Raw genomic sequence first — 17,192 nt, forward strand, 5'->3', positions numbered from 1 at the left:
ACAAGAGAGCAGATTACTCCCAGGATCCATTCTAATGGCATTCCCTACCCCCAATGCAGAGAGAACTTTGAGGAAGGATTTAGTCTCCAGTCCCACAGCTCCAGCAGTTCTTGGGTAATTTGGTTCTCTCCTCAAATTGCACCATCAGGAGGGCAGTTCCTTTTATCCCCTTTGTCCTGGCAAATGTATGACTATAGATACAATATTTTCATAACAATGGGAGTCCACTTAATGATCTTTCTGCAAATAATAAATGTTTAAACCTTTTCAATAATAAAGTTTTTTTTTTCAATGATAAAGTTCCAGGGAAATACCGATTTAGAATTTCTTCTGGTTACTCACTTACATATTCACAGAAATGTTAATTGTAAGTAAGGGTCATTTCCCCCAAATTCTTTTACTTTAGGAATAATTATAAAGACAAGGTGGAATTAGGACAAGTGAAATTCTTGCCCTAAATGCCCTTTCCTGGCAGACCAAGGGCACAGGCACTCTGATAATCAACCTTTTAAAAAAAATGCATGGTCCAACCAATCCAATAAGACAAAAAGAAATTCATTACAAGGTAAATATTTGACATTCAAAGATCACATTTGGAGAAGGAGAGGATGAATACAATGATAATAAGTTTCAATTAAATGACAAAGTTAGCCATAGTAGTATTTTTTCCCACCAAGGATTGAGAAAGAGGAGGCTTATAATTTACCTTGTGTTTATTTAAAGATAAGGAAGTGTTTAATGTTAACCTGGGAGTGCTTTCTTCAACTACATCTACCCTGTGGAGTTTTCTGTAATACAATTCAGGGTGCATTCCTGTATCATTGATGTCTCTAAAATCCAGACGTGGCTTAAGATCAATAACATCTTGAATTAGATAAAATAAACTAATTAGTCAGAATCGACTAATCAAATAACACCTTTAGAAAGATGAATACAAATAATCTAGAAATTCTACACATTAGGGTGGATGTGCCCGGACCAGGTGTGCACTTACAACTCCATGGGCATATTAAAGCAGGAACACACAATAGTTTTATCCCCTCCAAGAGGACATGCTCTCAGCTGCAGACGACAGTAGAACCAATCCATGGATCTCTCATCTAGTATGTTTAGCATATATGGAAGACCTGGGTTATTCTATCCTTTCAGCCTCTTAACTAGGAGCCTGTTTTCACCGTGGCTGAGCTATGGTGAGAGAATGAACTGAACAGGCTAATAAGGCATCCCTCAGTGTACTTCTCTCTGCAAGGTACTTGATGGTCTTGCATTTATGTTCATGAGTTCTGAGTGTCAGAATGATACCCCCTCTGATTGGGTTCTGAGAAAACCAACTTTCTAAACCTAGGAGGCAAAGTACAGCTTGTGTATATTATGAAGACTTGGCTCAAAGGGGCTATTACATGTCTGAGCCACTTAAATGGACAATTTATCAGGTCAAAAGAAGTGGAGAATTAAGGGTAATTGGGTCAAAATTGCAAACTGGCTGTCCTTATGCCAAACCTGGCCCACAGATGTGGTGTGTTTGGCTCCCACATATTGTTTAAAAATTGGAAAACCTCACACTAAATTTTGTATGTCTTATTTTCTTAAAAAAAGCAAAACACATTTGACAAGAGGGACTCTACTGTCTGTCCTTTTAGTGGTACTTGGATCCAATCAAAGGCTGCCTCATGTGAACAGGGCTGCATCTTCCATGTACTCCATAATTCCCAGGGCTCCTGTTTTATAGCCAACAAGCTTCTCCCTTATAATTCTAATCTGGCCATAGCACATTTGAGCTTGAAGAGCACAGTCCTTTAATGCTAATTTTCATGAACTAGATCATTTATGCTTGTGAAAGCCTTTTCGTGGAAATAGATAATTGTGGTGATTTGAGTCAAAGGAATTACTTGGAAACTAACTCCGCTTTGTATCATTAGCACCATCACAGAGTCAAGATAGTTTTCAAAACAGACATGGGTGTAGGTAGAACAGAAAGAGTATCCGTCAGGGCTTCTAACGAATATCTGGATCTGCCACAGTGAATATTTAATTTCCATATCTGTTACATGAGAAGGGTAGTGCCCATCCATCATAAATACACAGGAGTTATTGTGATGGATGGATTAGATCATGTAACTTTGAGTTCTTAACGGAGCCTCAAAATTGTCTACTGAATTAACTTCTGGCAGTTTTGTTACTTGCATTTTACTTTAGAAATTATATCAAATTGACTCTTCAACAATCATCCATTGTGATGAGGCGATGAAACTGACATTTATCGACTCTAAACTATGATCCAGGTGCGACTCTGGTTGCTGAATGTATGTTGCTTCAAGAAGCCCTCACAGCAAGACCATTCATTAAACATTAATTTTGCAAACTGAAAAATCAGAGCTCAAGAAGTCCATGTGGTTTCCCCAAAGTCCCACAGCTGTTTTGATAACCACGGTCATCTTACTCCTTGTAAAAACATGTAGCCTGATTATGGCTTCATGTTGGTTACCAGTTTAAAACACAAGCTCACCTGTTCCTTCCCATGCTTGCTCTAGGCAAAGCCTAAGGGGAGTAGTCTTGCAATCTACCTGTTTTATCAGAGCTTCAAGAGAGTCTTATAGCAAGAAAACTGCCTGGGAAGGCTTATATAGAGTAGAAGTGAATAAAAGAAACTGCTTGTCTTCATGCATAGTAGAAGAGAGAAAAGAGAGGAAGAGGAGGGAAGGGAAGGGAAGAAAGGGGGAAGGGGAAAGAGAGAAGCAACGAAAGCCAAATAAGAGGGAAGAAGCCTGGGAGAAAGAGATGCTGGCACTAATGTATGACAGTTGCAGGAGCAAGTGAGTGCAGTTACTATATAGATTTGTTCTCTCTATGTGCGCCCAGCTTGTTTACTGAGAACCTAAGGAGTCAGCCAACAGGAAACTCAGTGTGCCACTGCAGGGGAGTAAAGCGCTTTGAACTGCAGGCATTTTGTACACCCAAATTACATACTGTGATACACATAGTATTTGAGCTGTTCCGCAATACAGAAGCCAATTATTCTTGGCACGTACTTCTGTCGTACTATCCAAATCGCCATCCCTCACATGTGGAACTGTGCCACATCAAATGCACCAAGTCATAAACTCCTTAGAATCGCTGAGATGAAAGTAAAGAGCTGGAGAAAAAGATAGTTTGGTATATGCACCACATTGCAGAAAAGACGTATGGTTAATATCATTTTGCTGGGTCTATTATGAATAACTAGGGCAGCAAAATTCTGGTTAAGTTTTTTTAGGTATATGCTGAATTTTTTCCCTAAAATAATTTGGTAACAAATCTTTATATCCTCAAATTTGAATAAAGCTATTTCATTATATAATTACCTTTTTATTCTTACAAATAAAAGTTATTGCTAAAAGGAATAATTAAAAAAAACCCATAGCTTCCATTACTTATTGATATGGATTAAAACCTACAACTTCAATTTTATTACAAGTGTGTGTGTGTGTGTGTGTGTGTGTGTGTGTGTGTGTGTACATGCACAAAGTTAGTTATGGGATAATAGCCAAGCTGAGGAAAATCAAGTAAAGGGTTAGTTCCTAACGATGAATACAGTGAATATTTGGACATTAGCCTCTTGTTTAAAGACGACCTAATACACCATTTAAAAAAATTATATTTATAAAATATTAAAAAACTCACAGACACTCAGTGAAATAGTACCCCCCCCATTCAAGTTTTCAATCTATGTGGTTTCAGCTACCCACAATCTACTGTGACTTGATTATGATAGATGCAAGGCATGGCGATACATGCCTATAATATCAGTGCTCAGAAGACTGAGAGGAGAGTTGAGAGGTTCAGTCCAGCCTGGGCTGAATATAAATAGCAAGACCCTCTCTCACATTCTAGCATAAAATTCTCCATTCACAAAGAAACGGGAATGAAAGGACAAGAGGAATTTAGGACCTCAAATGGACATGACCAAAGAACCTTTCCATACCATATCAGAGTGAAAGCATATAAGTATATCTGTGTGAGCAGTACAATATGTATGTATGTATACATTAATAATATTAAAATTTGCAAGAGAAAGCCACAAAGTAACATGCAAATGCATAAACATAAATTATTTCATCACCAACACTAAAAGCCAGGAGAGCATGGATATGATAATATTTCAAGTCCTGAAAATAAATAACTGCCCATCAAGATTGCTATACCCGGCAAAGTAATCAACTTAAAACTGGTGAAGAATTAAGAATATTCAAAGGCAAACTCAGATTAAGCTAATTCATGGAATTCAAACCATCACTGCAGAAAATCGTTAAAGAAAACTGTATGTGGAAGAAGACACGCTCATTCATAAGAATACATTTTATTAGAGGAACAGATGAAAAACTTGGACAGAGTCAATTACGTCCAACACTGAAAGTCAGGAACCCCTAATAGTGAAGGGGAGTGCAGAAGAAGAATACCAATAGCCCAATCAGAACATCTACTAAAGAAAAATACCCAAACTCTCTCAATAATAACTTTAAATGCAAATGAATATCACAAACCAATGAAAAGACATGGACTAAATGATTGGATACATAAACAAGATCCATCTATTGGCTTTCTCTATGAAACCTATTTATTAAGCAAAGATGTATAAAAACTAAGAATCAAAGTGTGGAAGTCAAAGGACCAATAAAACAGAAATCATAAACAAGCTGGCTGGCATGGTGGTTTTTATATCTGATAAGGTAGACTCCAAACAAAAACTAGTCAGAGGGACATGGCATGTATAATAAAGGGAATAATTAGTAAACCAGAGATATAACAACTGTAAGCATTTATGCATTGTATCTTGTGGTACCTAAGATACAAAACATTAAAAGGAATGAAAAATCATCTAAGTTTGGACATAAGAATAGTGGAAAATTTCAATACCCCACTTTTATATTTAGATAAGCCTTCCAAACTAAAGTTCTGCAAAGAAATTTTAGAACTAAATTATGTTAAAATCAACTGAATTTAATAGAATATTCCACCCAACATACCTTATCAGAACATAGAAGTATCTCTAAAATTGATCACATTATAGACAACAAAGTGAGCCTTAATAAGTTTATTAAATTCAAATAGTTTCTTAATCTTGTCTGTCCTTTCAGACAAAAAGATACCTTAGGAACTAGTGTGTGTGTGTGTGTGTGTGTGTGTGTGTGTGTGTGTGTGTGTGTGTGTTGGAAACTCAACAAACACTTTTGAATGAACAGTGAGTTGTTCAAGACACCAGGGGAAAAAATTTCAAATTTCTAGCATCATATGAAAATGAAGGGACAGACTCATAATCTCCAGGATTCATCCAAGTTGGAACTAAGAGCTATTAGTAGTCAAATTAAACACGCATGCACGTACACACTAGAAATTTCAAGTAAATGTTCTAATTATACACCATAAGGCATTAGATAAAGACAAAAACCAAACTTAGTAGATGTCAAAAAAAGAACAATAACTAAAAAGTAGGGCAAAAATTGATGAGAGACTAAAAGAACAGTACATACAGTCAAATGAAGAGCTGATTCCTTGAAAAGATTAGCAATATTGACAACTCCCTACTCATATGATTTGAAAGGAATTTGTTCTCTCTCTAGAAAAGAACAAAAGTAATGAATTAGAGATGAAAAGGGAGCAATTCCAACAGACTCCTGGGAAATCCAGAAGATGAGTAGGAACTACATTGAGAACTAGAAAGCTGGCAAACTGAGATGAACTAGACAAACTTCTAAACTTATGTGACCTAATAAGACATATTGCTGCATATTTAAACAATTTAATGAGATCCATAAATTTAAAAAAATGAGATTTAAGCAGTAACTAAAAAAAAAAAGTCTCCCACAAAGGAAAAACCTGTATTTGACAGGTTCATTTTGGAAGTCTAAACTTTCAAGGAAGCTCTAACATCAGTACTTCAACTGTTTCTACACTACCACACTCATTCAATGAAGCCCGTATGATTCTGACACCATAATATGATAGGAATATAACAAAACTAAAGGCCAATTACACTGAAGAACATACATGAGAAAGTTCTCAATAAAATGCTTGCAAACTGAATTCAGTAGCATATGAAGAAGGTCAGACACCATGACCAGTTGCTTTCACTTCAGTATTGTGAGGTTGGTTGAACATATGCAAATCAGTAAATGTAATAGATGATATAAAAAACTAAAGGGCAAGAATCACATGATCATACAGATAGATGCAGAAAAGGCATTTGACAAAGTACCATGTGCCTTCATGACAAAAGTTCTGGAAATATTATGAATAGAGGAAATATTTCCCAGCATCATAAAGGTCATATCTGTAATAAAGGTCATATGTGACAGACCCATAGCCAACATTGCACTTGATGGGGAAAAATAGAGAGCATTTCTTATCAATCTAGAATGAGGCAATGGTGGCCACTCTTGTCACTTTTATCTACACAGTTCTTAAAGTCCTAGCTAAAGCAATAGAACAAGATAATGATATCAAAGGATACAAGTGGGGAAGTGAGAAATCAAATTTCCTCTAGTTGAAGGCAATAAACGACATAAGAACATGTTTAGATCTGATAAGCACAGAAAAGTGGCAGGATAGAAAAGAAATACATGAAAAAAATCAGGTAACTTCTCTATATACCAATAATTTACTTGCTAAGGAAAAAATTAGGAAAAATATCATATTTACAATACCTTCAAATAAGAAGAAGAGAAAGAAAAAGAACTCAAGAATAAACCTAACCAGGGAAGTAAAAGCTTCTTACAATGAAAACTTTAAGACACTAAAAGAAAGAAAGAAAGAAAGAAAGAAAGAAAGAAAGAAAGAAAGAAAGAAAGAAAGAGAGAGAGAGAGAGAGAGGGAGGGAGGAAGGGAGGGAGGGAAGGAGGGAAGGAGGGAGAGAGAGAGAGAGAGAGAGAGAGAGAGAGAGAGAGAGAGAGAGAGAGAGAAAGGAAGAAAGAAAGAAAGAAAGAAAGAAAGAAAGAAAGAAAGAAAGAAAGAAAGAAAGAAAGAAAGAAAGAAAGGAAGAAAGAAAGAAGGAAAGAGAGAAAGAAAGAAAGAAATTCAGACATAAAGATATTAGAAAATCTGCAGGAAAACATTCTATTAAGTGAAGTAAGCCAGACTCAGAAGGACAAATAACAGAATGTTCCCTATCATATGCAGCTCTTGGCTTTCAGTTTTTATATGTGAGGAACTACACAGGTGTGAGAGTGGGCTTAGATTGTGAAGGAGACCACGTGAGAAAAAGACAAGAATTTGGGGATGAGGGGATGAATAAACAATCATATATGACAAGAAGCCATGAAGGGTACCACTGGGGATAGAAGATATGAGGAGCAGTGTGCTGTGGATATCGCTCTATATAAATAAACACTGATTGGCCAACAGCCAGATAGGAAGTATAGGTGGGACTAATAGAGAGGAGAATTGAGGGAACAGGAAGGGAAGGGAGAGACTGCTTGGAGCCACCACGAGGACAAGAAAGATGTAAGGTACCGGTAAGCCATAAGCCATGTGGCAAAGTATAGATTAATAGAAATGGGCTAAATATAAGAGTAAGAGCTAGACAGTGTGGCCAAGCAGTTTAAATAATGTAAGAGTCTGTGTCTTTATTGTATAAGTGGGCTCCGGAAATGGAAGGACTTGGCGGGAGCTGGAGAGAAATTCTCCAACTACAGCAGTGGGATTGTGGAGAAATTGAAGGGGGTAGCAGGATCACTAAAAATAAATTATATGTGAATATGCCATAATGAAATCTATTACTTTGCATTCCAATTTAAACACAAATGTGACAAAAAAGAAAAAGAAAAATTGAAGAAATAAGCAACTCATAAATTTTAAATAACTTTTCATCCTGTATATTGTTACAATTGTTCCTTTTATTAGGAGTTACTGTGGCTAATCTCTTACTAAACTTAACATAAATTAACCTTCATTAGAAATATACATATATAAATAAAGAAATAAAATACAGAGTTTGATAGTATCTGTATTTAGTTCAGGAATCCACTGAGTGTAACATATTCTACACAGGTATGCATGTGGATATGGTATGTGTGTTTTATATAGACATATCCATATGGAACAAATAGAAACTCTACTTAATTGTTCCTTTTGTGTGATACTCTCTCCCTTTCCTACTGTATTCAGATTTTTATTTCCCTATTCCTGGCTGTGCCCCCATTAGATTGATATATTGATGAATGAATATTTTGTGAGCCTCAGTGGAAAGATAACACTAAGAGATATTAATCACTCAAAAAAAAAAAAAAACCTTCATGTATGTGCCAAGTGCTCATCCTCTGAGTCCAGGGGTCAGGAAAGTAAACACAGTTTCTTTTCATTTATAAAACACTGATTTAAAAATAACAAAAATAAAATATGAACAAAGTATGAATGAATTTTTACTTTAATAAATGCTGAGAAAGAAAAGTCTGTGTGCTCTGCAAAACTCTGGTAGGAAAACTTCACTGAGATTGGAACATTTAAATGGACTTGTTCATTGATGGTTAATCTCTATTGTCAACTTGATGAGATATAGAATAACCATGGAGACAAGCCCCTGGGCATGCCTGGGAGGGATCATCTTGATAAGTGCCATGTGCCTTCATGACAAAAGTTCTGGAAATATTATGTGCAAATATCAAGGGCAAAGACCTGCTCACTGTGGGTAGCACCATCCCCTGGGGTGGGATCTTAACTTGTTACAAAGAAAAGTGAGCCCAGTGCAAGCTTCGGTCACTCTTTGTTTCTTTACTGCACATGCAAGTTGACTAACAGCCTCAAGCTCCTATCTCTTTGCCTTTCCAACTTGATGGACCTGTATGTACTTCACATTGTGAGAAAAACAAACAAACAAACAAATAAGTTTTTTAAATCTCTCTTTTCTTAAATTGCTACTGTCAGAATATTAAAACAGATGCTATGTCAAGGAATGCTCAGAGTAAGAAAGGTCAATGGGAAGGACCACAGGATGCTATTCAATAACTTAGTGGCCCTAAGCTGGCCTGAGGCACCATCAAACATGCTGTTGCCGGGCTGGTACTTGACTTAGCCTGTTTGACCAGGCTCATATTTAACTGAAATTAAGAGGCACATGCTCTTACCACTAGTAAACAGGAGGACTGAGGTACAGAGCAATCTGATTTCTAAGGATGCCAATGCTTCTATACCTGGGAGTATTTGAGATATATTAAAAAATCCATTTGTTTAGAAAATACATATGTGACATATGTGACGTTTGTAGTCTTTAAAGGAAGAGGAAGACAAGGAGCAGGCCATGCTTTACAGCCTTGCTCTTTCTGAGGACTTTATGGTTTTTCTCTATCTGATATTCAGCTCCTGACCTCAAATCCCATCTTTCCTCTTTTGACTTTCCTGTGGGCCACAGGGGATTGATAGTTCCTGCAGACTTTCAACCCCTTTCAATTTGCTTCATTCCAAGACATGGCTACATAAGCATCATCCTAGAAATGTTAAAATCTTCAACAAAAATGCAAGCTCATTCTCTGTGAACTTCCTATAGGTTTCTAAGGAGATAACAGAAAGCTACCTAGATTTCACTCATAGGCTCTCCTGAGTATGACCGTCCCCTGGATGTCCCCTATTGTGAAGTGTTATAATGTAAGAGTAGTCACTTGTAAAACTCTCAATTCATAACTGAGACCTCCTTTTTTAAAAGCTGACGGTTGAAGTGTGTTCTCCACCTACGTTTTACAACCATAAATACAAAGAGAATTTGGTAGAAATCGGGACCACAAACTTCAAGGATCAGAAGGCTGATGTGTAGTGTCCTAGATCTGGCTGAAACTCTTTGCTGAGTAGGTGGAGTGTGGTGATCAGAGCAGGACACATAATGAAAAAAAACAAAACAAAACAAAAAACCCAGTGGAACCAAGTCATATGTACAAGAGAAACTGGGACATTCATTTAGTTAAAAATGTACTAAGCTTGGTAAGGTGGCACAAGCCTTTAATCCCAGGTTTTATGAGGCAGGGGAAGATGTTGTGGGATATTTGTACACTGTGTGAAGATGTATTGCTGTGATTGGCATAAGAAAAAGATGGATGGCCAATAGCTAGGCAGGAGGTATAGGCAGAACTTCTGGGCAGAAAGGAACTGGGAGGAAGAAAGGTGGAGTCCCCAGCTAGATGCAGAGAAAACGGGACATGTAGGAGAAGAGGTGACAGCCACAAGTCACCTGACAGGACGTAGATGATTAGAAATGGGTTAATTTAGGTTATAAGAACTAGTTAGGAACAAACCTAAGCTATAGGCTGATCTTTCATAATTAATAAGAAGTCTCCATGTCATTATTTGGGAGCTGGCTGGCTGGACAGAGAAAGACTCATTACAGGCAGATGTGTCTCTGTAAATTTAAGTCATAGAGGGCATTTTACCTAGTGAATTCCAGGCCAACCAGGGCTACATAGTGCAACGCTACCTCAAACAAATATTCTGAGACCCTAGTACCTGGCTGAGGTATTCATCTGTAAGTCTATATCATATATATTTATATCATATACATTTCTATTTAGACTCTCTATCATCTATTATCTTTCTTTTCTTCTCTTTTCCTTCCTTCCTTCCTTCCTTTCTTTTCTCTTTCTTTCTTTCTTTCTTTCTTTCTTTCTTTCTTTCTTTCTTTCTTTCTTTCTTCCTTTCTTCCTTTCTTCCTTTCTTCCTTTGTTTCCTTCCTTCTTTCTTCATGACCAAAACAAAGATTGTTACCCAGGAGAAGATCATAGTCTAGTTAGAGAAAGGGACAATATATACTAAATATAGTAAATTATGCATTATAAGGAAATACATATAAAACAAGTACTGCAAGGCAGTGGCTAGGAGTGGGGGGTAATGCAAAATGCAGTCAAAAATCACATGGTCATGATCATGGTGGCCTTTTGGAAGAAATTAAGTATAAACAAAAACTCAAGGAAATAGAGAGATTGATTGACACATGATATTGAAGGAAAGTGTATCCGAGGAAGGGTTAAGGTCTTAAGATGAACCTGTCTAATGAGCTTGAAAATCTGCAGTGAAGCTGGACTGACTGAGCCTTGTGACTGAGAGGAAGAAGAGGAGGAAAGAAGGCCTGAAAAGGAGCAATTGGCAAGTCAAATTGGACATTGTCGGCTACCATGATCACTTGGAACTCTGCGGAAAGCAGTGAGTCTTTGTAAATCAATAAGCAGGTGGATTACCATATATCTCATGTTGTGTTTTGAGAAGACCGTAGTGCAGCAAGAGAAGAAGCCGTGTGTCCTTTAAACTCTACAGCAATCATCAAAGCAAGGGGAAACAGTGGCTTATAATGAAGTATTAGCTATGGATCTATGAGAATTTGACTCTGGGTAGATTCTGCACATAGAAACCTCAAGCATTTGGGACATTTGATTATGAGGTGTACTAGAAAAGATGGGGACCATGAGACATTCCATATTAGCTTGAAGAAGTTGTGTTGGAAGTGGGTTGGTAAATCTGGGGTCAACTCTTCTGCTGTCCCCTCTCTTTTCTTTCTTTTCTTTGCTCACCCATTCTCCCTCTCTCCTTCCCTTTTGGTTGTCTTCCCTCCATCTGCTCCTTCATTTGCTTCCTTTCTTTCCCAGACATCTTTGCAAATATCAGGCGTTACACCTGCAGATACTGCAAACAGAAAGCAACCTCACTCTACACAGAATGGAAATGACAAGTGGGGAGGAGATGCAGAATGCATGGTGGGAAACTTGTTATATTATTCCCCTCTTAAAAATTGTAGACTTTGATACTAGCTGATTTGAATAAGACACATTTTAATTGTAATTTTGAATGTGGGACAGTATTCATATATTGATTATACCTCAAAAGCCAAGTTAAAACCAACGTTAGGGTTCCATTGGTAAACTGTTTTTTCTCCTCATTGTATTATCTAAAATAAACCAGAACGATTGCAGATGAATAAAACACTGATTATTGTGTTCTAGACAAAACCTTTCTTTGTTTCTCTGTCTACTAGTCAACAGAGTCACCGATGAATTCAGCCATCTACATAATTAATTGGTTTTACTCTACAAAATGTAAAGCTAAGTGGTACCCAGGTGGAAAAGGTACCCTCAGGCATGACAGAAGCAGACTAGCATCACTTAGGGAGGTTAGTGTTTAAAACTTTGGGGGTTGTTTCTTACTACTTGTATGAATCTTGGCTAGTCATTTGACCATCCTGTGCCTCAATTTCCACAGCTTTGAGCTAAAAAACAAAAATGTTTTCCTGTCTTACATCAGTGGTAAGGATTATGCAAGGCCTCAAAGTCCTTTAAATAATGTCACCACAGTAAACACTGAGGCAGTTACTATGTCTTCATAAACTAGAATTCTCTTCTCCATTCCTGTGGAGGTTTAAACAAAAATGGCTCCCATAGGCTCATAGGAGTGGTACTTTTAGGAGGTCTGGCTTTGTTGGAGTAGGTGTGGCCTTGCTGGAGTAGGTGTGGCATTGCTGGAGTAGGTGTGGCCTTGCTGGAGTAGGTGTGGCATTGCTGGAGGAAGTGTGCCACTGTGGGGTGGGCTTTGAGGTTTCAAATGCTGGAGCTAGGTCCAGTCTCCCCCTCTCTTTCTGCTGCCTGCTGATCCAGATGTAGAACTCTTGGCTCCCTCTCCAGTACCATGTCTGCCTGATTCTCATCATGACAACCATAGACTAAACCTCTGAACTGTAACAAGCCTCAATTAAATGTTTTCCTTTATAGGAGTTGCTGTGGTCATGGTGTGTCTTCACAGCAATAGAAACCCTGACTAGGACAGTCCCCAAGAGTGTGTTTACATATTTGATGTTGCAGAGCACCCCCACACCCCCTCTTCCAATATCTATTTGTTTAAGGGAAGAGCAGAGAGGGAAAGCAAATAGTAACAATGACACAAAGGTTCAGCATAGTTAGCTAAATTCATGCCATCAGTTCATTAAACAACAGATTTTGAAGAAATATATTTTGAAATAAAAATGTTTGTAAAGCAAAATCCATATGGATACACATATTTGGAAGGCTTGGAACCACATGGCCAACCTTGTGTGAATCATCACTAAAATATGGACAAATATTTGTCTGGGTAATGATGTGTATTTTCTTTAGTGGGTAAACGTTTGGGCCCTCAAAGATTTCATTCGCTTCCTACCTGATGCTCATCTATGGTCCAAGAGAAAAGTGACACTAGCAGAGTAGAAGGCTCTTAATTTCTGATAGTTAGGTTGACACGCTTTTAAAAATAATAATTAAGGTATATATAATATACCATTTTTTTTTAATCAACCAATGACCTGCATTCTGAGGAAAGACTGATGGACCAACCTGAGCTTACCTGCCAAGGCTGATTGCTTCCCATGGAACCTACACACTTTGCTGAACAATTTTGCCAGAGCCATTTATGAATACATAAACAATTAATAATGGCTTTGAAATAACTTTGTAATAATTTTGATTCCATGTAGATTTCCAACAGAATAATGTCCACAATATTCTGACATATTAGTTCTTATTTCAGAGAACTGGTGCTTACTACATAGCCCTGACTAATAAATATATAGGCAAAACATGGATAAGAATATAGGAAATAAAACATGAATTTTTGTTCAAACACATCAGCAACATGGTTTCAGCATCCACGGTACTGAGCTGTATTTTAATGTACAATTCAGGTTCTTTTTTTCTTTTTTTCAAATGAACCAAACAAAACCAAACAACAAAACAAAACTTTAAAGCACCATATAATCAGAATCACAAGGAGGGGTGATGTTTAGAAAGTTTAGGCCTTAACATTTAAAATGTAATGATGTATGCCATTTGTACTGTATGGTCAGGCTGCAAGCTGGCGTTTTTTGTGTTTGTTTTGCCTTTTGACTGACTTACCAAACTTACTCAGCTCAGACCTGCACAGACAGGTTTTGTAAAGAACCTCCACCAGGAACGTGTGCAAACACATTCCCTGAGCATCTACGTACACGTATCATAACATCTTCCTGTTTTCAAACATTAGCGTCACTGCAATAAAAACTGCTCTCTAACTGAGCAATAAGGCGACGTGCTGAAACACCCTTCCAAGGAGTTAAGAGTCAGTAAGAAGATTCTCTGCCTGTGCTCCAAAGTTGCACCACCTGGAGCTACAGGGCGAGGAATCTGCAGCCAGCCAAGGTAGCCAGGACGACTGGAGAGCTGGACTTGCAGGAGGGACAGTGAGGTGCTTGTGTACATGTGTGTGTGTGTGTGTGTGTGTGTGTGTGTGTAACAAAACAGTGGAAGTTAACACACACACACACACACACAAAAAAAAAAAAACAAAAAAAAAAAAAAAAAAACAGCAAAAGAGGAAAAGGGTTTCATAGATTTTGCTGAGACAGACCTGGTCCAAGTTCCATCTTTTAAACAAATTTTAAAAAGATCAGTTTCCACAAGATGGGAGGTTGCAGGCACCTGGTTTTAAGTGATTAACAGTCAGCTAATAACAATATAGTTATTATCATCAGTAATGGTGAAACTAAATACCTAGAAAATCTACTTTACAGTTAAAAACACAGAGGCTCTTTGTGCTGACTCCTCTGCACTTTTTTTTTTAAGCCATTATTGTTTCTTTGTTTCCTGGTGCCTTTACCCAATACTCCAGGCTACAATTTCTTAACACAGAAGTTACAAAATTCCAACCTTGTTGCTGAGTTGAATTATTTTCACTAATAAAAGGCAGATTTCTTTCCCCCAGTTCTTCTATTCTGGAGTCTCATTGCTATTAATTATTCAACTCATTATCAGATATGTTTTCTTTAAAAAAAAAAGACATATTTGCTAAAATATTGCTTTGTTCATCTGGATTCAAAACATCTTTTTTGTTGTTGTTAACTTCCACTTTTGTGTCACACACACACACACACACATACACACACACACACACAACGTGTACACAGGTGTGCCTGGCCACAGCTTTCAATGCTTAAGTCAGTTCTTCACCAACTTGGACCTACGGCTACTAGAGTGACATGCATGTCAAACACACACATGATCTAGCATTTTATTTCACACTTGGGGTGATTGCTTCTGTTTCCCTCTTTTAATGTTTCATTTTAATGTACTGATTCAAGCACTTTCTGATTCAACTACCTAGCACTTACAGATCTCTTTCTCTTCCCCCTCACTCTTAGGGTGCTGCAAACAATCCAGGGCCTTGGACACAGCTGAGCTACCCACTCCGACCTCAGCTTCTTGAAAAAACAAAACAAAACAAACAATAACAACAACAACAACAAAAACCCAACCAACAAAAAAACACTATTTGGTATTTTTATCCATGATGGATTTTAGTTGTTTTCATGCCCCAGTCCCTTCTTCCACCCCCACCTCTCCTTCTAGAATCCTCTTGACAAGCTCCACTTCTACTTTCCTGTGTGACCTGCTGCGTGCAAGGAGAGTGTCTTACTTAGCATGGGTGGGAGGTCATTGACTGGACTGAGGGCAATGTGCCCATGGCTACACTGTTGAAGAAAGGGATCCTCCCCTGGCTGACAGATGGTAGCTACCAGCAGTCCTCCAGTGAGCTCCCCTGCTGGCCACACCCCCAGTCCATGATGGAAAGCTGACAGAGCCCATCGTGTGCACAGTGGCAGGCAGGGAGCAGATCAACACAGAGGTACTGAGTTCGTGAGTAGAAGGTCTATGCTATCTGTCACTGAGAGTTACAGAACTGCTGAGGTAGTGCTGTACCAGAACTAGATCTTGTCAACTGTGAAACGTTCGAGAATTCTGTAGAAAAACAAAACAAAACTGTTAGGCCAACGTGTGATATCAGGCATGGGGAGAATATTTACACCATGGCCATAAGCACACACTGTAGAGTAGGTGTTTTTTTTGGGGGGGGTTTGTTTTGTTTTGTTTTGTTTTGTTTGGGGCCAAGTGAAGGGAATGATGGGAAACATTAGCTTGCTGTCACACTACACACTCGACTTCCTAATCCAACTATTTTTTATTACACTAAATATACTTTTTCATGTCCTTACTATAGTTCCCTAGCACCAATTTAAATGCTCCCAAGACTAAGTAGTCCCTTTAAGAAACTGAATTCCAGCACTGGCATGCATCCATATGTACACATTAACTTGTGTGTTTTAAGCTGTTTATATCTAGAAGCTCTTTGTATTGTACACTGCTCCTTGTGCCCACCCAGCACAGGATACAGTAGGAAATACAGTCTTCTAGCTCTCTCTCCTTAGCTGTCCATGCTCCACAGTGCCCTTTAACTTCTAGACTAATGCTGGGGGATGTCTTTCTGTATGCTATGAATATATGTTGTTCCCATTGGTTAATAAATAAGCTGATTTGGCCTATGATAAGGCAGCTTAGAGGCAGGCAGGAAATCCGAGAGAGACAAGAAAGAGAAAGACGGAGTCTGGGGTGAAGCTGGGAGCAGCCACCAGGAGAAGCAAGACGTGAAAGTACCAGTAAGCCACGAAACCACATGGCAATGCAATAGATGAATAGAAATGGGTTAATTTAAGATATAAGAGCGAGCTAGCAAGAAGCCTGACCGATAAGCCATATAGTTTGTAAATAATAAAAGCCTCTGTGTGTTTACTTGGAACTAAGCAGCTTCAGCGTGTGAGTGGGAGAGATTTGTCCCAACTACTCTGCCTTGGGTGGTCCGAGCTGGCAGAAGCACTTTCTACAGAGTGGCCTGTACAGCCTTAGCAAGCCTCCCTTACACACATTTTAACTCTGAGTTGGTTTATCTGCCTTTGCATCATACAGTAAGCTGCTTAAATTTTAATACCTCCCCTTTGGTCCATTTTCCAGATTTTCATTTTCCAAAGCAACTAGATGATTTCTCTGATCCCGTAATTAACATTATACTTGATTTCTAAAGTTCAATCAGGAAGGGCGTTCTCCAAAGTGTGTGTCTGTTTACCTTGGTCCTGTGTCTTAGGTTAGGTCTTCATCTCCACATCACATACAGTCTTCTACCTTTGACAATGAACAATAGTGAAGATGATTCTAAAATCACCTCCACCTCATTGTCTGTTTAATTTTTTATCAGCCAATCCATCTTGGATATTTACTTTCTGTCAATTCAGGTTTAAATAGAAAAACCTCTTTGCAAGTAACCTTTATTTCTTCTTCACAATGTACTGTGTGTCTACACCTCCTGGATTCTTCCTCCAATTCTTTTTTTCTGTTCTATTTGTTGTCACCAAAATA

At 38.1% G+C, this 17,192-nt stretch overlaps 1 protein-coding gene across 16 annotated transcripts in view; it reads right to left on the minus strand.

The window, feature by feature from the left end:
* The window catches only part of Pde4d (phosphodiesterase 4D), a 1,451,136-nt gene that overhangs the window by 109,385 nt on the left and 1,324,559 nt on the right, over positions 1 to 17,192 (minus strand). The gene's annotated exons all lie outside the window — the stretch shown is intronic.

The sequence above is a fragment of the Peromyscus maniculatus genome, chromosome 15 (genome assembly GCF_049852395.1).
Source record: "Peromyscus maniculatus bairdii isolate BWxNUB_F1_BW_parent chromosome 15, HU_Pman_BW_mat_3.1, whole genome shotgun sequence".
Taxonomy (NCBI): Eukaryota; Metazoa; Chordata; class Mammalia; order Rodentia; family Cricetidae; genus Peromyscus; species Peromyscus maniculatus.